Source organism: Uloborus diversus, chromosome 3 (genome assembly GCF_026930045.1).
Source record: "Uloborus diversus isolate 005 chromosome 3, Udiv.v.3.1, whole genome shotgun sequence".
NCBI classification, from domain to species: Eukaryota; Metazoa; Arthropoda; class Arachnida; order Araneae; family Uloboridae; genus Uloborus; species Uloborus diversus.
Window position 1 is genome coordinate 180,867,655 of NC_072733.1, and position 25,448 is coordinate 180,893,102.

Consider the following 25,448-nt stretch of genomic DNA (forward strand, 5'->3'; position numbering starts at 1 on the left):
TATTTAACGCTTTATTCTAAAGAATGGAAGAGAGAAACAGTGTAAGGAAAGTTTTGTTAATTAGCGAGGAAATTTTCAGCATTTGTCCGAAGGAGTTCATGCATTTAAATAAGGCAAATGAAAGCTTTATGAAACAACTTCTCACTTAAAGGAATTCTTTGAGTGAAAAATTTTCTTCTTAGCTTGTTTAAACACCGTTATGTGATTTGAATCGGGGAAATAAAAGTTGTCCCTTTTACGACCTATACTTAATTTTTCGGTGTTATTTAACAATTATGGACAGTAGCTAAACTTATATTCGGTGTTTAATGGTTACGCGTATTATCTCCTGTTAAAATTGTCGGAGAAGTATTAAAGAACAAATCAGATTTATTGAAAAGAATTTCTTATTTGAATCAACGGAAACAATATGATTTAATTATTCATTATCAACAATGGTTTTATCATTTATTATCAAGCATGATTTTATATTATTATATACGTACATATATATATACATACACACGAGGGTCGGTCCAAAAGTAAGGTTGGAAAGAAAAAACGTTTGACTATTTTTTATACAAAATCGCTATCTTTTTCTGTTCACTATTGTCGACGGTGCCTTAACTCCTGCATCGAGTGTCAGAGAATTCCACCGCCAGAGTGGGACATGACAGTCAACAAACACTTGGTTCTTGATTGCAGTTCGGAGCTCGAGTTTAGTGATTACCACTTGTTTCCTAAGTTTAAGGAACACTTTGATGGCCAAAGTTTCCGGAGTGACGACGAAGTCAAAATAGAGGTGAAATGCTTAATTAACGGGTTGGCGGTGGAGTTCTGTGACACTCGATAAAAAAAATAAAGTAATTTTTTAGGCGTCAGTATGACTGTGACAGTCTTAATAAGTGACGTAAGCGTACACATTAGGACTCGACCGATGCATCGGCGCCGATGGTTCAAAAATTTATTCATCTGCATCGGCAGCCGATGCTAGCTAGAAGAAAAGCATCGGCCTTGAAAAGCATGTCAATGCCAATATATCACCGATGTTTTTTGAAGAAAAAAAGGGGGAGGGGTAGGAAGGGAGAATGTTACTTTTAGTTATCTATTTTTAACTGCTTAACTAAAAGTAAGTAAGCATAGTGTCCAAAATCGGGGAGCAAAGGGACCAACACCAGGTTTGGACTTTAGAAATATGCCGAGTTTCGAATCACTTCCGAATTTTTGACAACATGGCAAATACTTAGTAAACACTCACTTTGATGAGAGATTAAGGTATTTAATGCTCTTAGTTGAAATAATAGTAAAATTGTAGTGTATTTAAATATTTTGATTGTAATAGCGAATAGGAGAAGGTTGCCGTCAATGAACCACATAACATTTTTCGATTTTTTTTTAGAAAGGAAATCCAACTCACGTTAACTATAGGAACAATTTCTCAGTATATTTCTCTTTTAATAATAATATTCACTTTCATGATAAATATACGCAGTAAATAATGAAAATAAAAAAAAAATATTTCAGCATGTGGTCCATTCACTGCAACCGGTTGCGATGGATGGACCATCGAGTTTCCACCGATGGAACACATTCTAAAATTAAAAAATCAATGCGTAACTTACAAATATTTATAACAGGCGATCAATAAACAGTACAAATAACTATAAGTTATATAAAAGATTTATTTTATAAAATGTTTTACTTCCGGATAAGAGGAACATAAAAAAAAAAAAAACACAGCACTCACACAGTTGTTGCATCACACCTCGTTAACCACTTGATATTCTCCCAACCTGTGTAACATTGTTCTTAGCTATTATCTTTTAAACCTCCTTTGAACTGTTGAAAATATTTTTTAATCGATTTTGAAAATTTTCGTTTGGCGCAAGATTGTACTTGCTCTCTAAAATATCAGAGAACTTACTGACTATTTTATCACTGAAACTGGAAGCTTAAATCTCAAACTACCAGAGAATAAACATATTTTTTAACATACTTTTAGTCTGAATTAAAACTGTGTGACATGTTATTTTCCTCAGCCTCTTGAAGCCTATTCCCCCAATTTTTTGTAATTCCAAAAATGTCTTCTCTTTTTTCAAAATATGATTCACTAATTATATTACTATTTCGGAGGGCTTTTCTCCTAAATTTCTAATAAGTGACTACAAGGTGTCAACAACAAATCGGTTTTTATCTTCCATGTGACTGTTCAAAGCAGCTTTTTGGACTCTATATTGTGTGCAGGCTTCGTCCATGGCACCTTTCTATAAGCTACTGTAGCACGTTACATGGTCTTACGGACATATTTTACTAATTTTGCATTTTTCTGGAACAGCAAAAGTACATTTGAAACTGTATTATAATGTTTTAAATTTTTAATCAATTTTATTAAAAGTTTTGAGGTGAAATTATAATAAAGTAAGAGTTTTTCATGAATTACTGATGAACATTTTTCATTGTTTTCATATTTATTTTAAAACAATTGAGCAATTTTCAAAGGTCATTGAGCTGAAGTAACAACGATATTTTCGATTTTTCATGAGTGAATCACTTTGTCAGGTGGTCCATTCGTGAAAACACATCGCGGTCCAATGATAGCAACTGCGTCGTTTTGAATATTCTAAAGGTATTACTGCTGTGACGAATCATGATGAAACATAAAGTATGGGGAATTGTACTTAAAAAGGCACTCTTTTAAGTCAATTTTCACGGTTAATTGATCAGTGATATTCATAGCATATTATAATTAGAAAATCTCAATAATTAGTAAGATAATGATAGAAATCTTATCTGACCAATTAACAATACAATGAAGTACTTTTAGCTTCTTGACGACTCTGCAGTAGTCTGTTTTTAGACAAAGGAAGGTACTAAAACTGGTTACGCGTCTGCACAAACTCTGGTACAGGCTTTGAGTAATCGTCAATTACGTAATTGTAATCCGCGTAATCGATTACAGTTTTTGGTAATCATTATCATAATCTGGCAATGGGACGCTCGTAGCCTTATAATCGTAATTTTAATCAAGGGTTTCTTCCATAATCGTAACTATTATCTAATTTAACTAACCGTAATTTTGCCCTGTAACTGACACTACCATCAGTCAGGTGCCACAAAACCCTTATAATGCGTGTGAGTGCTCTTGTGCATTTGATTTCATGCCTTACGTATTTTTTCTTTTGACATTTTTGGAAAATTTCAATTCTTACGAAATCACGAATTTAAAGTCAGTTTATTTTCTTCCTGTAAAATGCTTATTTATATTGGCATAGATTAAAAAAGAAGGCGATATTATGTAAAATTTTCGTCCCCTTAGAAATGTCCTGCATTCCTGCCCAGGGCATGAGCCCCCGGTGCCCGTGCGATAAATAGGACATGACCATCTGCACAATATTAGTAAATAAAAAACCTTAATTCTTTGACGTTGTTACCAGAAATATGCAATGAGAATAATATATATATATATATGAATATACAGGTATATAAATGTGTATCAATGTGTGTGTGGTATTTTTCCCCCACAAATCTGTTATCGTAATCAAAATCGTAATTGGCGAATCATAAGTGTAATCGATTACACTTTTTACATAACATAATCGTTGCTGTAATCGTAATTGTCATCTCCTATTTTTCAGGCTCGTAATCATAATTGCAATCGATTACATTTTCTCGTAATTGACTCCAAGCCTGCTCTGGTACGGGAAATATCTTCGCGGTCTAGTAATGGAACCGGTTCATTGACGAAAGCTTCCCCTATTAGTTGTTAAAAATAGTGGCTAATTTATTACTTTTACAGATTACGACGATTTAAGTGCTTTAATGAGAAAGTACGGCAATCTCATTATGAAAATAAATTTTGAAAAAAAGTCATTTATAAAAATAATTCACTATGTAATTTTTTTCTGTAACACATTCAATAGTGAAAGACAATATGAAATTTCCTTTTATGCGAAAAATAAGTAGCATTTTGGGCACTTGCTTAAAATATATTTTTTCAATAAAATATATTTTAAGTATATTTTTTTAATAAAATATGGGAAAATCTTTGAGATTCTTGTGTTGTAAACTCAACTTACGCACTTATAACAATAATTGAAGTTTAAGCACCGTCGGTAATGTATACAATATTTATCACAAGTAACGAAATCAATTATGATCAAAAGTAAACATATCAAGATGATTACTTTTTGACGAATTTATTACATTACATCGAATTTCGTATCATAACGATACATATAATATCAAACGATTTTAGTTTTATTGAGCTGACTGAAATGGATAAGCTATAAGTAGCACTTAGCTGTTTGATGAACGAGCTGAATAAATTGATTAATGATCCGCGCTTGAAACTGAATAATCACGCTATAAATCAAAAGAGAGCAAATGACAAACGCATTTATTGGTTTTTGTTAAGATAGTTGTCGTCTTTAGTTACTATGTGTCATTTGTTTAAAGTATGGTGAGAATATTTCTTAGGATCGGAGGTATCTACGTTGAAATGATTAGATGCATACTCCGAAAAAGTTTTAAAATTAGTTCATGAAATCACGCCTGATAATGTAGAGTGAATTTAATGGCTATTAGCGTTTTTATAAGGATTTCACGAGTAGCAATATTGCATTTTACCAATCTAATGTTTAGTAATGAACTTTGCATTCCTTACGCAACAAAATGTATTTTACAGGAAATTTCAATTTTAAAGTCATTAACAATTTCGGTTGCATTACTTATCTTAACTCATGTTTATCTTAATTTGTATTTTATGTTGCGTTCTATGTAGATTTAAGGACATAAAGTAGTACATGTTTTCCCGAACAAGCCCAAATTGTTTTACAATGAAAGTGTGATTTCTTGTAGAACCAAAACAAATCTGCAATGTCTGCAATGTTGATTTCTATTTGACTCAATTTCCTTCTTTGCTTCAAACGTTGAATTTTTTAATTCTTCGTGTTAACGTAAACATTTTACTTTCAAGTTTTCTTACTGTGTTGCAATACATCAACTTTACTCTGTTTTTTTTTTTTTGCGATTCTTGACCTTTTTTTTTTGTAGAGAACGCTCACATTTTAACTTTCATTAAATTCAGTCATAATCACTTCCCTCTCACTCTCGTCAAAATCACAGGGTGAGCATAGTATTTCTCATGCTTGTAATATTGTCGGGCTAGAGCGTTTAAAATAATGCACCAAAAAGGTTTAACTCTATCCATTGCTTGCGCCCGGAATTTTTTTTAAATTCTCATTTCAATCACTAGATTGCTTACAACAGATTACTTTAATGGAACTGGATATAGTTAATTTTAAACTCGACGTCAGCACTATCCAAATGCATGTATTTGTGATACGTATTTCGTACTCTAAGCTCAGCTATTTATGCTCTTTGTGAGTACACTTGATTTGTAAATTGAATAAATACCTTTGTGCGTAAAAAGTAAAGTAAGAAATAACAACGTCAAATAGCAGAAATTGCAGATTGCTGCAGACACGTGTTTCGGCGTTAGAAGGAACACCTTTTTCAATGCAAAAGTGCTGAGCTTATGGATGAAAAGACATCCTCCAAAAGCCAAATTCCGAAAAAAAGCCGCTTTTCTCTGATGTCTTTTCATCCATAAGCTCAGCTCTGTTGCATTGAAAAAGTTGTTTCTTGTTACGCCGAAAAACGTGTCTGCAGTAATCAACAGTTTGTGCTATTTGACGATGTTACTTCTTATTTTACTTGATTTGTGTTCGATGATAAAATATTCTTTAATATTGTCTACACTATGGAGTGCGAAGTTAGTTGTTCCACAAGAAATGTTAACAATAACAGATGTAGAAAGGAAACTCGGTACTACTGTCTATGCTTTGAAATTTATCATACAAGAAAAAATAACTAAATTTTAGTAATACTATGTGTAAGTTTAAGAAATTAATGATTGAATTTTTAAAGCACACACACACACACACACACACACACACACATATATATATATATATATATATATATATATATATATATATATATATATATATATATATATATATAAAAATCTCGTGTCACGATGTTTGTTCGGGGTAAACTCCGAAACTACTCAACCGATTTTTTTCAAATTTCATATCTATGTGTCATTTGGTCCAACTTAAAAGATAGGATAGTTTTTTATAATTTTTTACTGCAAATTTCATATTAATTATGCAATAATAGTGTGAATTAATTGTTTAGTTCTAAAAATTCTTAATAGATGGCGGTGTAAGTTAATTAATCGATATAACTCTAACATCGTATGACTTACTGCTAAAAACACCATGATAAAAAAAACTCAGAGATGTTGCTTAGATTTTCCATATAACGTTTCGGGATATTACAGGTTATTATTTACTTCCTGAGAAAATCAACTATATTTTTCAAAACGTTTCCTTGAATTGCTACAAATTGCAGATTTCACACCGTTGTGGAAAGTATTTTTCTCCACCAGTATCAAGGTTAACTAAACGTATTTAATAGGTGTATCGGTTTCGGAGTGATTGCGGTTTGTCCAGATTGACTCAACACCCAATGAGTGCGAAAAGTTATCTTGATCACGAAGCTTGGCAAGAATTGCAGAGGAACGACATTCGAGCTACTTGCTTGAGAGTCTGTTTTCGCGTTGGCAATGCGTGTATTAATGCTTTGAGAGCTTTCTTAGAAAAGCAGGAAGGTTCCGGGCTATTATATTAATCTTGCGTTAGGCTTCTCTGCAGGTGCCAGGATCATAACTGCCTTTTTAACCAAGAAGACTTCTGAATTCTTCAAAAATATTCCAGGTTTATTTCAGGAAAGTTAATGAATTTAAGCGGAAAACAATTATTTTCTTTATTTTGTTCCCCAGGAAATTTTTAATATCATTAATTCTTGCAAAGATACATTCGCAATAGAAAATTGCAGTGACAATTGCATCGTCAGGCATTGCTGCTACTTTTTTTAGATGGTACACGAACAGCACATTTAGCTTTAAAGTTGCCTATTAGATATTCATAACAAACAAAACGCAATGTGTACAAAAAAGAAAAAAAAAGACGTGGTATGGCTGTAGTGTTGCAAGAGAGTGAAATTATAATTTGGGATAAGTGTACTATGGCTCATGAGTAAAAGCATTCATTCGAAGCACATCATAGGATTATGCAAGATTTGAATGGCAACGATAAACTTTTAGGCGAAATTGTCTGAATACTGTCTGGGGAATTCCGGCAGACATTACCAGTTATTCCGATGAAATCAACGCATGTTTAAAAAAAAACGTTTTTTATAGCGTAATGACGAGATAATGCGATTGGCCATGAACATGCGAGTATAAACGCAAAATAATCTAATCGCACAAGTATTTTCTAAGCAATTGCTGAGTATTGGAAACGGTGAAATTGAACTGTATCAAAATATACAGTACAACAAATAGCCAGACAATTTCTGCACTGCCGTTGAGACGAAAAGTGAACTAATTGAGAGTCTATTTCCAGATAAATTTAATTTTTTAAAAATCATAATTGCCTCTGTAATCGCGCTGGTTTTTTAGCAGTTTTGTTTTCGGTAAACATTCCCAAACAGACAGGAATATTTGTGGATCGTCAATTGTCGACTGTCAAATACATATCCTGATGCATGTCGCAAATTGTATTTATTGGTAGCACAAAGTCATTGGGAGTTGACACTTTCTAATGCAGGTTTACATAAGGAGAAACAGTATTCGTCAACTGTTTAAAACAATTTTGACGACATACTATCCAACACAATTATTATTTTTTAAGGAGAAACTATATTACTTTCACGTTTGAAGACGTATTTCATAAAGTTTAACAAACGCACAAATGTCCAAATCCAGATTTTACACCAGAGATGAATATGAAGCTTTAGTTTTAACTGAAGGTTTTTGCGTTTCAATTTAAAATTTGCCACTTAGTTATTATGATATGCCGTCACTTGATAGTTGGGCCACCGACTTAGTTAACACTGATTTGCAACGTATAACAACAGAGCAATGACTCTGTCTTAGCTACAATTATTGCGAATAATGAGCCATTACTGACGGCTTTAAAAAAAAAGCTCCCCATTGATGCTGAACAAGCCTATACAGTTGTCGATGAAAACAAAGCAGTAAACACTCCAAATGAATTTTTAAATTCCCTGGATACACCAGGAATGCGTCTACACGATTTCCGGTTGAAAATTGGCTCAACAATTTATTCTTTTTCGCGATTTAAACCCACCTAAATTACGCAACGGTACACGTTTCTACATTAAAAGTCAACAATATTTGTCGGAAAAGTTTAAATGAGAAATGTTTGTGTTGCCACGTAATCCATTATTAGCGTCATAATTTTCAAACACATTTGAAAGGCTTCAATTTTTGATTCGTTTAGCCTTTGCAAAGACCATAAATAGATTTAAAGAACAAAAAATGTCTTCTTTCAGTTTGTACTTGAAACATAAATATTTCTCTTATGGCCAACGAAATATTGCCTACTCACACGTGGAAAGTTATCATACTTTTCGTATTAGCAAAAGACTGGTTGATCAAGAACATTGTGCACAACTTAGTGCTTAGACAGTTTTCAGTTTTCAAATAATAGAAACAATAGTTCGAAGTCAATGTTATCTACTTCATTGAAAAAATTTAATTTTTATAAGTTTTTAATTAAGTTAGTGTATTTTGTAAAGAAGTTATTGATTACAATTTATAGAGAAAGCTAATGTGAATAAAATGTAGTGTAGAATCTAAAAGTGTATGGTGGTTTACCCTTAGTTTCTACATTCGGTTATTTTACAATCAGTTTCGATATTTACTATCACTTTCAAGTTACTTTTTTTTTTTTTTGAGGAAGTTATACTTACAAAATTTACTAAGCGTAAGTATAGTGCTTTTTCCATAGAAAATTTAGTTAGTACTTATTGAATTCAATAAGTACTAACTTCAGCCTGCAAGGTAAAAAAAAAAAAAAAAAAAATCCGAAACGTTACTGAGTAAAAATTTTCGATAATTGCTTGCAGTTCTGGCTAAGCGTTGGCTATGTTTGCATTACTGCTTATAGAAGTTCCTTAATGAATCAGAAAGGTGCTAAGCTTTTTTTTGTATCCCTTCCTAAGTTTACACTAAAGTTCCAGAAACACGACTAACTTCAAACGGGAAGATCTTCGAATTTTTCAAGAGGCTTCCGAGATGATTTCAGGAAGGTTATTAACTTTTATCGGAAAACTTTCCGGATTTTGGCTTGACATGATACTGGCAGAAATTGGCCACATCAGCTGCCCATAATTTTCCAGGAACATTTAGGAATCGTTTTTACATTGAATAACGCCCATTATCAATCTCATATGTTATAAAATCGGCTATACTATTTTAAGCTGTATTAAAAATATTTATTTGATTCTATCAAAATAATGAGTTTAAGTTTATTTTAATCCAACTTCTTTGCCACAGCAACGCGTGGCTGGGTCAGCTAGTATATATATATATATATATATATATATATATATATATATATATATATATATATATATATATATATATATATATATATATATATATATATATATATATAAATTATTTTCTTGCTTACTGGAAAAGCAACAATTATCCTCAATAACCTTGAATGTTGGCTTTACCTAAAAATTAATTTTTCTTACTTTCAAGCTAAAGAAAATCCTAAAAATGCATACACCTCTCTTTACATAATTTTTTGAATAAAAAAGGACAATTTTGTGATCATTTTCTTGAAAATAAAAAGATTGTTAAGAGCTTGCGTTTACGTGACAATATCTCTCATCTAATGAGTGTAGGTCGATTTACAATTGAGTGCGATAACATAACAAAAAAATAAAGTTACTTTGACGATTTAGGGAGTTATCTTAGAAAACAAACTTTACTTTTAAAATCGTTCATTCATAAAATCTTGAAAATTTCTCTGCTAAGATAATAGAATTTCCCTTAGTTTTATTCTCTTACTTTATCACAGAACTTGTAATGAAAAGGAAGAAATCTAACAACAGCCCCAAGAAGTTAAGTTGCCGGAAGTTTTATCCACCTGACCGAGGATGAGCTAAGAAAAGGAAAGTTCAACTTTATAATTTCACAAAAATAAAACACTTAGTCCAGAATGTATTGACTTAACACATGAATAATGCTTCGAATTTCAATGTGTTATGTCACTGTTAAGTCTTTTTGGTTGACAGTGGCATAAACCAATTCTAAAACAAAGAATGATAGAAAATATTGATCAACACATTTTAATTCGCAATGTAGACAATTACTTCCGTTATACGTTATTTATGACAAAACATATATGAATACATTTTAGCTCATTAAGGCCTGCCTTATACTATTCGTAAACCTTAGCAATCAGAATGATTAATGAATAATAAATCTTGCCCCTTGGCGTTTCCTTACTTAACTATCTTGTTCTGGTGGTTTGAGAAACTTAAAAATTTGTTGAATCAGCTTGTTTTAAGTGTACGGAAGTTTCATGTAGAATAACATATTTATGTTCAATGGATATTGATCTTGCCTATCGTAATTTCGTTAAATACAACAGAAATCCTTTTGTGCGTCAATTCCCTTTTTTCATCGGATAACTATAAACTTCGGATTACAAAAAAAGGAAAAAAGGACATACCCTTGTGATTCGATTGCCGCAAAGTGTGCGCCGAACACATTGTGTACCGTGTTTTTTTTTTTTTTTTTTTTTTCACTTTTAATCATATTTTCCTTACTTATTTTAAGGTAGCAAAACGTTATTTGCCAAATTACAATGAAAATGTTCTCTAGTTATTACACTGTTTGGTTTAGATGCTTTTTTAAGGTATAAAAAAAGATTAATTAATGATCATTAATCATATTCGAGAAATGAAGTCCCAATTACTGATAAGATTGATATTAACATTTGCAATCCTCAATATTGACAGTGCTGGTGGACTAAACCTTTTTTTCCAGCATTTCATTATTTTTTTTAAACAGAAAAAATAACAGGACCGATTCTGCTCGTGTCAACTTACGAGACAGGTGAGTTCGAGTGTTTGTAGCTTAGTATTCTTATTACATTCGGCGTAGAGCAATTCCATGGTAACTCGTGGCACATAAAAGTGCATAGAAAAAAAATAGATAAATTCTTTTAGGGGAAAAATATTTCAAAACAGAGATTTGACCGCACAAGACTTGAAATTTGTGTTTTTTAAACCACTGTATCTCCTCACATCATGAGGAGGAGGGGAGATGAAAGTCATTTTCTGATTCAACGCTAAAACATACAAAAGAGCCATTTATCAAAAAAAGAAAAACATGACACAACTTTAATTTTTCAAACCATTGTTAGTTATCTATTCTTACCTAGCCTGAAGACGAGAGAGTTATTTTAATGTGTCATAGAAATTTCACCATTATAGAGTTTACAAAAACTTAATGGATTTAGCTAGAGCAGAAGAGTTTATAAAATTTAACAAAACGGTGATAGTATTGTTAAACGAAAAGAGTGTAATCAATCGTTATTTTGTATTTCAGTTCAGTAACCCGAGCTAAATTTCGTCAACATTTAATATAAACATCTAGTGATTGTATCGTGAAAGCAGAGAACGCGCTTTTGTGTTCTCTCACACTGACAATACATCATCAGCGATTTTCCTGCGGTCAAAACACCCCTTTGTAAAAGCGTTGACTGAGCCAACGTGTAATCAATTGTTATTTTTTGTTCAGCAGCATAGCACCCGATTTAAAATTTATCAGACTTTGAGAGAAACATATAAGTGTGAATGTAGAGAAAGCCCGTTTGTGTGGTTCCTCGTGCTGAATCGGCAATTTTTCTGTGCACTCACATCAAAATTGCTTGTCGAATAGAGTGTAAAAATCATTGTTTTTCTTCTTTTCCTGTATCTTCATCCTCTGTGGTTCATCAATATTTGAGAGGATCAAGTGCTGATTTTGGGAATAATGTAAAGGCAGCTGATCTGTATTCTTACGGAGTGCCGTTACTGCACTGTAACAAATTTCGGAAACGTTTCTGGGTATATCGGAAACGTTTCCGAAATAATAAGAATCCTTCATCCAATAGCGAATTCCTCATTGTTCAGAAAGCTTTTTGTTATTTCAAAAAATCTAGAAGCGGAAGTGAGGCGCAATGCTTCGAAACGTATTTTATCTTTCCAACACTGGCGCCAGTGAGTCGGAAATAACGAGAGCTTATTTTTTCCTTATCTATGGTTGCTGCAGTCAGCAACTGTTTAGCATTGGATTGCTCGTTATTTCATGTTTAGAGAGTAGAAATTGTGTCGAAACTAATTTTACGCCTTTGCATTTTGGACTGCCCTTGATTTTTTAGACGATGTACGCCGCTATGAAGTTAGTTAATAACGATTTGCTTCTTTACAATTTCCGGTGCGACCTTGATTACATATATATTGTGTGTTCAAGCGTGAATAGTTTCAACACCCGTTTTTATACTTAATGAAACGAAACCCTTTGGATTACATATCCAGTTGTAATGGAGGTACTTAGATTTTCTTCCGCTCATGTTCACTTGTAAGTATTAATGAATATTTTAAAACATGTTGTTATATACATTTATATTTTTGTTGATTTGCATTTGATGAGGCTCCAATTGTAACTGTTTTTGGGTTTATAGAATTAATTTAAAGTTATCCTACATATGTGCGCAGTGTAACTATTTGTTGTAACCAATTGAAACTGATTAATTACGCAAAAGAAAAGATTTATAATTTGAAAAGCAATCACAGAAAAGTTATTTCGAAATACTTGGATATACATACATTGGTTCAAAAAAAATCAATTGTTTTAATTCATTAAAAAAATGGTAATTGCAGATGTTCTTTAGTATTGTAATATGCTTCACAAAAAATGTGCCAGTATTATTTATCTTTTTTTTATTATAATTTATTCATTTATTTAAAAAATATTTATACCATTAGAAAATGGCCCAGTTATCTATTAGTAAGCAACATAGTTATGCAATTAATTCATGTGCTTATTCATTTTGTTAAATGTGGTTGACAATAAAAAATTCCTTGACATTAGTTGTTCGGTAAATAACATTTCCTTCGTGGATATACTAGTTTAATATAGGACAATCAGGAGGAATGAGTCAGTGGCAAAAATGGAACAGCTGCATTTACAAGCCGAAATAAAAAGAAATATTTTTTCATGTCATTGTTTTAAAAGTGATCATTTTTTAAATACTATGTTATTAATATACAATGCACATATGGGGAGAAGAAGAGGGGCTTTCACCACGCAGACCGCCATTGACATTTTCAGGGATTGCTTTTTTTTAAGGGGGGGGGCGCTTTATAGCATTTTATGGGTTCACCATCACTCTTATGGTGTGGGGGGGGGGGGGGAATCTCGTATATATGAAATGGAGTAATCATGCAATAGAATTCAATGTTTTAATGAATAAAATATATAATGCATTTTGCGCACATTGTAAAAATAAAATCAGTAACCTATTTTGATTAAGTATTTATATTTGTGATGAACTGGAAAAGGGCAAGAACAGAAGAATCACCCCGAATGGTTCCAACAGGAGGACTTGGTGTCATATTTAAATTCACCAATTTCTCTGTTGGCACTTTTCGGTACACTTTGTTCGTCAGAGAAATAGACTTGACGCGAGGGGAAGGCATTGAGCTGTAACAGTAAGAGGAGAGCGAACTAATCGGTCCGTTTTTTGCCCAAGCGAGTAGGGCAAAAGAATCGCACTTTTAACATTTAAACTCAAGTTTTATCATGTAAAGCCTTTTGTCATGCCTTTTTCAAATCCTTAATATGTTCAAATCGTTGTGGCAAAAGAACCGGTCTTTTTCCATTAAACAAGATGTTTTATAATGCAATTGGTTTTGCCAAACTCGCTCGAAATTCAGACCGTGAGCCTCAGTGTAGAAGAATGGGAAGTTCTATCTCCTCTTAGTTTCATAGCTCAATGGGGGAAGGTAAGTTCTGTCAAATTTTATCCGAAAATAAAAGCTATCAAGTTTGATACAAGATATTTTTAAGTTCTGCATTAAAAATACAATAGGTTGATAATTTTGTCTTGAAAATATTGAGAGAAAAACTGAAGTTTAAGGATTTGTTTAACAAACAATCCCACTTTTGAGAAAGTACCCCCCTCCCCTCCCCTGACGATTTTGTGATTAGGAATGAAACTACTATATTATTTCATAAATTTTCAAAAATTTATAACTGTGCATATGTTATGCTGTTAACCATGCTATTTGTCATTAGAAATTCAGAAAAAAAAAAATCCACGAATGATTCTAAAATTGCTTGTTTCATTACTGTTAGATATGAAAGAACTGAAACTGATATGGTATGCAATACTATGGTAAAGAATTATATTTTAGAAAAAATCACTGAAAAAGGATTCTGAAATTCTCGGAAACGTTTTTGAAAATTGTTTGGAGAGTTCCGAAATACTCGGAAACGTTTTCGAAACTTTCTATGAACCACAGCTGCACAGAATACTCAGAAACATTTCTGGAAATTACGGAAAGGGGATTCCGAAATACTCAGAAACGTTTCTGAAAATTATAGAAAGAGTATTCCAAAATACTCAGAAACATTGAAAGAGGATTCCGAAATACTCAGACACGTTTCTGGACATTACAGAAAGAGAATTCCGAAATACTCAGAAACGTTTTTGAAAATTTCATGAACCGCAGGTGCACGATATACTCAGAAACGTTTCCGAATTTTTTTTTACAGTGTGTATCAGTGATTTTCCACTGGTTGAAAACAAACTTCTGAAAAAAGCACTTGCTGCAACCATAAAGTCGGGGGTGTCGAAACGTCGAAGAAAGGTATACGTATGCAAAAGTACTACTTGGATATGGAGCATAAGCTTTAAATTGTTTTGCTGAGTGGTCTTTAGAAAAGACATTGGTAATTTAAGTTTTGAAATGAATCTAGTTCAGTAAGTTAGATGATTAAAAAGTCGGTATGAAATTCTATGAAGCGTATTGGACATTTTGTTCCATCGAAACGAAAGTATCCCAAAATTTTTCTTGAAAATTTGGGGTTGGTTTAGTTTTTCGCCATACGTGTGGCCTCGCCTAGATTGTAAAAGTAAGTTAAATAAGTTTTTAGTGCTTTTCTTAAGTTTTTCAAAGTGTATTCTTCACTGTTGTATAAAAACTTCTGACTACAGAGTTTCTAATCACTTATTAAAAAAAAAACTTACTAAAAAGCAAAAATATATACTTTTTCTTTTCTTTTTGAGGGTATGGGAAGAGGAATTTTTGAAAATAATTAAACGATTTAAAAATGGCATGAACATCGAGTGCCCTGTTGCTAAGAATAACCCATGAAACATTTAAAATAATCATAATAAATATGATTTTTCCAACTGAAACATTGATTGAAGTTACTGTGTCGTCTTAAATTTTTTTGTAAAAAAGTAGTCTCAAACGATGTCACCATGCTTGAAAAGGTTACACAAGCCGGATACTTTAAATTTTAACATTTAAGTTTAATCACTCTTAGGTAAGAGGGATACTAGTCTTATAACAATATATTATGTTTATAAGCACTCTTAAATTTTAATGTGTGGGACATCGATTGCATTTTAAAAGTTTTACTTTAAGGCATACAAAAAACCTTTCATAATTTAATGCTAAAAAACATAATGAATAATAAAAATTGAGAAATAAGACGCATAGAATCTTGTTCTCATTCCTCGAGTGGAGTAAAAATGAGATCCCCTAATCTTATACCTCAATTAGAAGTAGAAATAATCTAAAATCACCCTTACGTCGAAAGAAGGGAATGGTAATGGTCGAATTTCGTATAAATAACTTAATAAGCCTTGGAAGAATACTAATCTAACACAAAAATAAAATCTCATCAACAGGTACCAAATTATGTTTCTCATTTTCCTAGAGTCTTATATTTTCCGCTTGAAATCTTCCTACTCAATTAATTCTGCTTATTCCTAAAAGTAAACCAATTACAAATTCGTTGTTTACGAATGCTTCAAAGAAGTCTTCAAATATCTGAATTTGTCTTGAGTGTTTAATTTCCGCTCTCCGGAACTGGATGCTATATATGCCCTATTATTTACGCTATGACTCTTACCTCCGTTTACGAGAAACTTTAACATTTCAAATTAGTTGAAACGTGAAAACTTCGTATTTGCAGTCATTGACCTGAGAAATAATGAAAACAAATACAGATGGATCAAAAGATTGGATATTAATATGCACCCACATCAGTTTTATGCATCACGAAACTCAATAATTAAATATTATTTCTGGGCCTTCAGTGCTAAATATGATAGCGAAGTTTTCATAATTTGGCGAATTAACGTCGTAACGAATATGAGGCAGTGAGAAGCAAAGGGATGTAAGTGCCAGAATTTAAAAAAAGTGCAGATAACCAGCATAAAATGTAGGTGAACCTCTCCTCTGTTTTGAGGCAAGAGATAATACTGGTAGCATAGGCACCCATATGAGCAAGTGGGGGCTCAAGCCCCCCCCCCTAGAAATTAAAACTTCCTTACTTTTAGTACTTTTTTCTCTGAAAAAGTGTAAAACCATTTCTTCTCCAGCTATTAATAAATAATTTATTAAATATGTCAAATTTTAGTATAGCTTGACCACGAAAAGAAGGCGGATGAATTTGAAGCAAAAACATCATTTGTATCGTTTGTACTAGGTTGTTTATTATTTTGGAATAGATAGGATTAGCGAGACCATGCCTCCTACTATTCGGTGCTTTCTGACAGATTCTACCTATTACAAATGTTTCGCTTCAAGGTCATCCACCTTTTCGTGGTCAAGCTTTAACTCTAATCAGAACTGAAATCTGTTTCCATGGGGAAAATATCCTGCTAAACCATGGGGAAAATCTGAGCCCCCCCCCCCCCCCCCCCCGCCCTTAAAAGTTTGCATATGAGTGCCCATGACTGATAGTCCTGATAGGTTATTTAGCATGATTTAGAGAAAAAAAGTTCAATGAAAGCCTACCTAGGACCGGAACTTCAAAACACGTTTTAATCAAAGCTTGAAAATGTCCACTTAGATCCCTTTGCCTCTCACTGCCTCACATGTGAAAATAAAATGATTCAGGAAACGAGAGAGGGAGAGAGAATGTCAAATAGACGATAACGAATTGGACGGTGAAGCAAATTTAAGGTATTTTTTAAAATTAAGTTGTAAGACCTAACATGTAGTAAAGAGTAGCTTCTGGCAGAAATTAAGACTTCTGTAGGAAGTTTGTTTTCGAAGAAAAATAGGGAGCTTATAGCTTTTATGCGAATATTTTTGGAATGTTTGTAGAATCTTCAAATGGTTAGTTTGAAAACCCATTTAATTGAAAAGAGGCATAATCTGCCCATATTTTAATTATTTATTTATACTTTGTAATGGCGAGATTTTTTGAAAATTCCTTAATGAAAAATAGAGCAGATGCGTATTGATTTATTTGTGTTTCAAAATATTGTATTTGCTATTTTTCTTAGTTATACAGATTTATCTTAATTAGATGCTTAATAATTTGCTCTTCATTGCTAACTTAGTACGTACTGTTCAAGTTTACAGTTAAAAGTAAAATACTACAACGTAAAAGAAAAACAAAAAAATTAAAAAATACTAAGTTTTGCAAATAGTCGTTTTAAAAATTTTTAAAAAGTCATACCATTGCATTTAATCATCCTTAAAAATTCTGCGAACGATTAACTTGATTAATGAAATTTGAAAGAAAGTGGTAATTTACAAAAGGTAAATGTAGCTCAAAAATTGTTAATTTATTCTTCAATACATTTTAGATACTTTTAATACTTAAAATAGGATTATAGAGGCAGTACAAACAAAATGAGGTACACACAAAAAAAAAGAAATTACTATTTTTCTCCGTACAATCAATGAACGCAATTCAAGATATATGCATGTGTGTGTGTCAGTGCAGGTCCCGTAAGTTGGTTACCTAAGAAAATCGTAAAAATTCAAATAAAAAAATAAATACGCACACACACGCAGATAGTGTTGGGGAGATGCTTCTAAAATTATATTAAAAAAACTTTTAATGTTTAAAGCCTAAATTATATAAAAGCAGCTTGAACAACTATTCTTTGAAAAATTATAATGACATCAAATGATTTTTTAAAAATTCGTACAAACAATAAATAATAAATAGCTTTTTGAAACTTAAATGCTCACCTTAAACGCAAGAATCTGCATCACTCTAAATAACTAAATACTTCATTATATTTTCAAAACCGAAGGACCATCCATCTGTTACTGTAAGTTTTATAACTGAAAAATATTAATTTTATGCTTATTGCTTACAGACGAAATTGGAACACAGTTGAAATTAATGGAGTCACGTATAGATAAATTTTCTTCGAATATAGTGTACTTTCACCTGTCAAAAAATGTCAAACTTTCCTCTAACTTCCCTTTTTTAAAGTAAACAATAAAGAAAATTATCTCCTTTCACTTCACACAGTAACTTAGCAAGTTTTACTATTCTTGAAAATAGGCACCGAAAGCTTTTGGTTTTGAAATTCTGAAACTTAATGAATAAATCAAACTTAATTTTTATTTAAAATTAAGCTTCTCTACCAAAGGTAACTTTCATTAATCAGTAGTTGCCGATATCTTGCTTTTATCTTAGTTATCATGTTCATTTAGGCAACAATTAAAAAGTAAATACTTGAGTTTTTTTTTTTCACTAAATAAATAAATCTATTTTACTTATTTTCAGATTTTTCAACTAATATTTCTATAGAAAATACATTATTAAAAGTCACCCCATTTTTACTAATTCAGTTTTAAAATTTGTATTGAAGATATTTTGCTATAATTCAGTTTTATGACTTGTTTATTTTTATATTGTATCAGCATCTATGCACTGAAAGCCTGTTTAAACATATTATCAATGACATTAATAATAAAAAAGATTATTAATCTCACTGTAAAAAAAATCCGTAAAATTTACGGAAAAAAACTGTCAGCCAGGACGCCAGTTTTTCTTCCGTTTATTTTACAGAAATCTTCCGTATTTTTATTATTTATTCAAGCTGATTTATTATTTTATGAAGATTGAAAAAATGAAACTATACTTTCATAAATACATTTCAATATTTACTATACTACTACGAAATACATGTATACAAAGGTAAATTTCCGAATATGCCTCTGTAACAGATGACAAAAAAACATAATAATAAAATATTGATTAGGATGCAATGAAATGGAAGTTGCAAACGATTTAAGACTTACTCGCTTTAAATAAATATAAGATCAAAAACTCGAGCACGAGAACCAAAATCCAAACACGCGGGCGAAATTTCGAAGATGCGAAGAAAAACAAAGTATAACCGGTTACAGATTCAAAAAAACAGAAAAATCCTGTATTTTATTACGAACAGTTTTTTTCTGTAAAAAATACGGATAACTTCTTCAAAATTTACAGTTTTTTTTTACAGTGCTCTTATTAAAAATTTGATGATTGAAGTAAACTAAAACATAACTCCTAAAAACTATTTACAATAACTAATAGTGTTTTCTTCGCCGTAGTGCACTAACAGCTATATAAAAATCTAAAATTGCTATGAGGGGACCTTTTTTTCAAATATTTCTGACTGAATCAAGTCTGCCGCTTTGGAAAAATCAGGTTCGACTGTCACTTCACCAAACACATTTTGTCGCTTCTTATCAACATACAAATATCTTTTATGATTATACATTCAAAGTGAAATTGACAATCTTCAAAAGGTAGATTCTGAAAGTAAGTATTTCCGTAGGATATATTTTTAAGGAGTAGATGCATTTTTAGTGAACTCTTTTCAATATTTTATGCGTAAATAATGAAGATTCGAGCATCAGATTTGAAGATATAAGATACCGTGTTGACAAGAGCTACAGTAGAAATTCGACGTTAGACACTTGTGATGAGCGTATTTTCAACTTTTTTGAGGGCTCCTATATAGGCTTAAAATAACGCTGCTAAATAGGCATAAAAGTTTAGCTCGTGACTACTACAACATTTTCTATTTACAGCAGTAAAAGGACTGTCTCAAAAATTAAGTTAATTGCCATCATTTCAAGAAGCGCTTTCTTTACTGATTCCATAAATAAACACTGTAAAAAACAGTTTTATTTTCCATGATATTAAAATTTCCTGTATGCTATACCATATTTTGGTGTAAATTGTTAGTAGCTACCAGGCAATACCAGTTTTTTTTCGTTTTTCTTTTCTTTTTTTTTTTTCAGGAGTAGTATAATCTATAATGAGTTCCAAAATAATGTAGGTTCTAAAGAATTGGCAATTTTGCGATGATATAGACAATATTTCAAACGCTTTAATAATAAATAACAAATGAAACACTAAAAATAGCAAATTTTTGCATTTTTTACGCTTAAAATAGAACAACAAAAAGTTTTTTTTAACCTTCGTAAATATCCCATAGTCAAGAACATAATTAGAAACGAGGATAAATAGCTCACTAGTTTTTTGTTTCGACAAGTATTGATACAGGAGTTGCGAAATTTGCATGCTCAGGTCATAGTTTCATACATACGGAATAGTCATAAACTAAAAATCTATCGCTTTGTTTATAAGCTCATAAAAGTAAATGTGAGATATGAACTACTCTGTCAAAATAGTCTGTTAAAACTTCCTCAAAATCCAAGTTGTGTTCCCAGCTCAAAAATGAATTGAAATATTTATTTTCTAGTGTAATACATTATTGAAGTTGAGAATGCAAAATTACATGAAAAGGAGAATAAGGCATAGGATATTCAAAATTAACTCCTTCAATTCGAAACTTTGGTATAATATTAGTGATTTATTTCAGTGATTTTCATTTATTAAGAGTAACGAAAAAAAAAAGTGTTTATTGTCCCTCTAATCATAATGCAAGAATTTTCACTTTAACTTTACAGAAATATTTAATTTTTCTTTACCTAAATATTAGCTAGAAAAATAAAAACAATTTATTAATCAGGGAAAATTAATTCTTGCTCGAAAATAAAGATCACGTAACGAACCATTTGCGTAAGTCTCAAATTAAGTTAGTCTATTCAGTGTCAAAGCAATGCTGCAAAGTTCTTTCATTTACCCCATGTGTTAGAATTGCTTACAAGTATCATATTTTGCTGAGTAAATAAAACTAAAGTGAGACGAATTACAGGAAAAAAATAATAATATAATTCACAATTCTTAAAATTCGTTATAAACTCTGTTTTTAGTAAAATAAAAATAGCCTGAGGCAATATTTCCTTTACAGATCGTCGTTCTTTCTAAATATAGAATATCATTAAATCTTTTCAGCTGCAGTTACAGATGCCTTGAACCATATCAGAAGTGCTTTCACATCCAACGTTTTAAAATTTATCTTTGATTTCGTTTATTTAATTGATGTACACTACAAAAACATTGTCTGGATCTATTTATTTTGAGAAATTTCTTTCAAATCGTATACTATAATTCAGAAATTCATTTCTTAATGGGAAAAATAATGAATAGTTGAAAAATCGTTCTTTAGCGAGAAATGTATTTGAACAGAAACTAAAGCTTTGGTTTTGATAAATACTTAAGATTTTTTTTTCTGATGGGGTGTTTTTCTTGCCATTAAGATGTTTACACAAAAGTTTAAAAGATTTATTCTTGACTAATATTTTTCCAACCGTTAATAAGTACATTTTAAAGGTAGCTTTTTTTAATGTTCAGGAAAAAAAATTTTGCTGTAAGTTTTTGAAAAATTGGTTATAGTATATATTAAAATATTTGATATTAAAGCACCAAAATTCCACTAATACGAAAATATACTCATTTATGAAAAAACCTAACTTCAAACTGGCAATATTAAAAATATGAAATCCATTGCTGTTATATAATTTTTAACGCTCTTTGCTCAAGTAATGTTACTAGCATTTTTTTTCCAATTCTTAATGATGCAGATTTGATTATTATGGAAATTATGTTTCTAGTATTTTTTTTCTTTACTTTATGATCCAGATACAGATATTACTAGCTGACTCGTGTGAAACATTCGCACTTGACAACAGTAATTCAGAAATCCGACCTTTTTTATGGTAATCTTTTTGCAAATCAGTCAAAATTCGAATTTATTGTTTATTTTTTGCCGTTAACGTTGAAAAATAGAATAAATGATGCTTTACTTTTGTAGTTTAATGAAGTACAAAGGAAAAACCAAAAAATGAAAAGTTATGAAATGTTATTAACCTGCGATTAGTTTTATTATTAATCTGAGGTTAATTTTATTATTCATCTGCGATTTAATATTGTTAATCTGCAATTTACTAGAAGTATTAATCTGCGATTTAATATTATTAATCTGCGATTTACATACTAAAATTAATATTTTCATTTCTGATTTTTAATGGGACAGTACAATTGCGGTTCAGAATCCTGCAGTGAATTTAGTTTATATATTTTCGGAAATATGGATCAAAATCAACCCGAGAAAAAAGTTATTCAACAGCGACAAAAGAAATGCTTGGTAAAAAATTGAAAAAAAAAAACCTTTTTTCGAAAAAACCACAAAAATGTGAATTTTCTGTTCAATTGTTGCAGGAAGAGGGGAAAAAAAATCTTGAAAATGATGGCTTGCGAATGAATTTTGATGAATTTTTGCCGAAGTTATGGCGTTGTCACAAAACCTTTTGAGTAGTAATACGTAATATGATATAGATTCAATCAGTTACAATGACATCATGAAATAATTTTTCTTTGTGAAGGTAGACTTTTTGCTTGCTTGCTTGAATTTCTTCTCTGATCAAATGTTTTTTAGTATCAACTCGAAGTAAAGTATTCATTATTCAATAGAAAATATTAATATTTAAAATTGAATCAGTAGTAATAAATCGACACTGCACTACTAAAAATTTTTTAATTTCAGTTACGATTCAGCTAACACTCATTAAAAGTATACCAGTAAGACAAAAGAAAAATAAAGTAAATTTTTGTTGCTTACAGAAACCTACAGAAGTCTTACAAAAATTTATAAAAGAGGAAGGCAGTCTTCTTTCCTTAAAAAAGCAAATTAAAAGATTTGCTAGGCATCAAAATAAATAAATATTTTAGAGCATCTAGACATTTATAGAATATCACGAAAGGACTTAGTAGTAATATTTTTAATTGGAAATCAAAATGGATCTGTCATCACATATTTAAGAAAATTCTTAAGCTGATTCAACAGATAAATCACACTCCCAAGTTTAGGGTACTTAATAATGTCACAGATGCATGAAAATAAAATGTCACGCAAACTTTTATTGGACACCTTGATTACTACAGCACAAGGAAGTTTAAAAAATATTAATTACACAATATTGTTTATTCAAAATAACTACACAAAAGACTACTTTTTTTCAACGCTATCCATAAAAAATATTTACACAACACATTCACAGCGACTTTTCATTCACAACTCATTACATCTGAAATTGGTTTCTCCGAAAAAGCCCATGGAGGTTCCCACACCCAATTTCCCCGAATCAACCACACTATTAATGCGCTGCATTTATTTCGAACTTGAACAACAAAATATCAAAAAAACAAAACCGAAACCGGAACAAAGCTCGACCGCGGTGATTTTTCCCCCGACGAATCAGGCCATTCTAGTCCACACATGATTAAAGTGGATATAGGGCACAATAAAAACAAGTTATACGTCAGTTTCAGTCTTGTTCGCCAATAAGGATGCCCACAAAATCGTCTGAAGCCCAATGTGCATTGGAAGGATTAAGTTTTCTTAATTTCCGCTAATAATTTGTCTCGCTCTATGTGAAACTAATCGATTGAATCCACTGATGATCCGTTCTCCTCCTGTATTAAAGAAAGATTTCTCAAATTTCATTTGAAACTTAAATCTCGAATAAATTACGGAGTATGAATCGATATTTTTATTCTATCGCGTTTCTCGAAAATATATTATTACATGTTTCACGAATCGCATATTTTTGAATTTAATAAATTTAACAAGAAAAAGTTAAAATAAATTGATAAATAGACTCGGTAATGACTAGTAAAAATTTGAAAACAAAATGTTTTTTATGCACGTAATAATTTTTTTTGCGTACAGATGCTTATTATTATTATGTATTTTGTTTTGGAGGAGAATATGATTTAAAATTAAAAAAAACAATAATAATAACCATAATAAAAGCTTTTATTCCTCTTCTACTATTTGGTAATTCGAAACGGTATTTAAAAATGCATTTTATCACTCTTTTTGGCTGTATCTAGTCACAGAAAACTAATAGAAACAGTTCATTAATGCATGCATAGGACGATGAATGTTTAAGTGCATGTTTTTTTAACTGAAATTCTTTGAAAACATAGCAGAGGTTATATTAGTTAAAATAAATTTCAATTTTCCATAGTGTCTCTTATTTCAACTTAAAAAATAAAAAATCCTTCAAACAGTTTAAGTACAAAAAACAAGAAAAAAAGCATTAAAAATGATTTGTATGTGCTAAAATGAAAAAAAAAACACCTTAAAAAAAGTATAAAATCTTTATCTAGTAAGTTGATACTTTATATTGTGATACATAATGATTCCAATGTATTCCAATTTATATAAAAAAAGTAAAAGCCTAAGTTTCACACTCCCGCAATTAAGTGTAAAAATATATGATTAAAAACGTAACACCCATGCAATTGAACTAAACAAATAATAAAAGAACTGAAATGATAATAAAAAGTAATGCGCAAAAAAGTATCATTGATGTCATAAAAACTATTTAATATTAAAATAGTATTTAAAAGGTATCTTATAATAAGGATTCCTCACACGTTCTTCACTTTCGCAAATTCACTTTAGCTATTTTACTAGGTTTTTTTTTTTTTTTTTACATTCCTTCAGAGCCCCTCAAAAAAGATTTAGTCGAAAAATTTAGTTGATCTAACGAACATCTCTTGCATGAACTGCTTTCGATACACGAATCGGATAAGGGGCCGTTCACAAATTATGTCACGTTTTAAGGGGGATCCTAAAATTGTGAGTTTGTGACAAGGCGAAAGGGAGGAAAACAAGAAGTGTGATATCACGGATATTTTTATTAAAAGTATACTTATGAAAAACAGCATGATAAAGGACAGGGTAAGATAAAGTGTGATATTTTGTGACACAGGGAGCAGGGGGATCAAATTTGTTGAAAAAAAGTGACATTTATGGACAGCACCTCATTACTTCCAAAAATATAAAGAAATCAGTGAGATAGCCTACATAATATATTGTTCACACATATTTTCTCCGTCTCAACAAATGCCAATTTTTTTTTTATTCACTAGCCGCTTACGGCACGCGGCGCGGCGGCTGGATTTCCCACCTGCGGTGTCTCACATAGTGATGACGTCACTCAACAAACTGTCTATCAGAAGCGACTATCAGATGGAAATAGATAAAAAACGGTATTTCGTACCACTCAAAAAAATCATTCAAATTCAAAGATCATTTTTAAAAATTCCTATATATTCCTTAACCACTCAT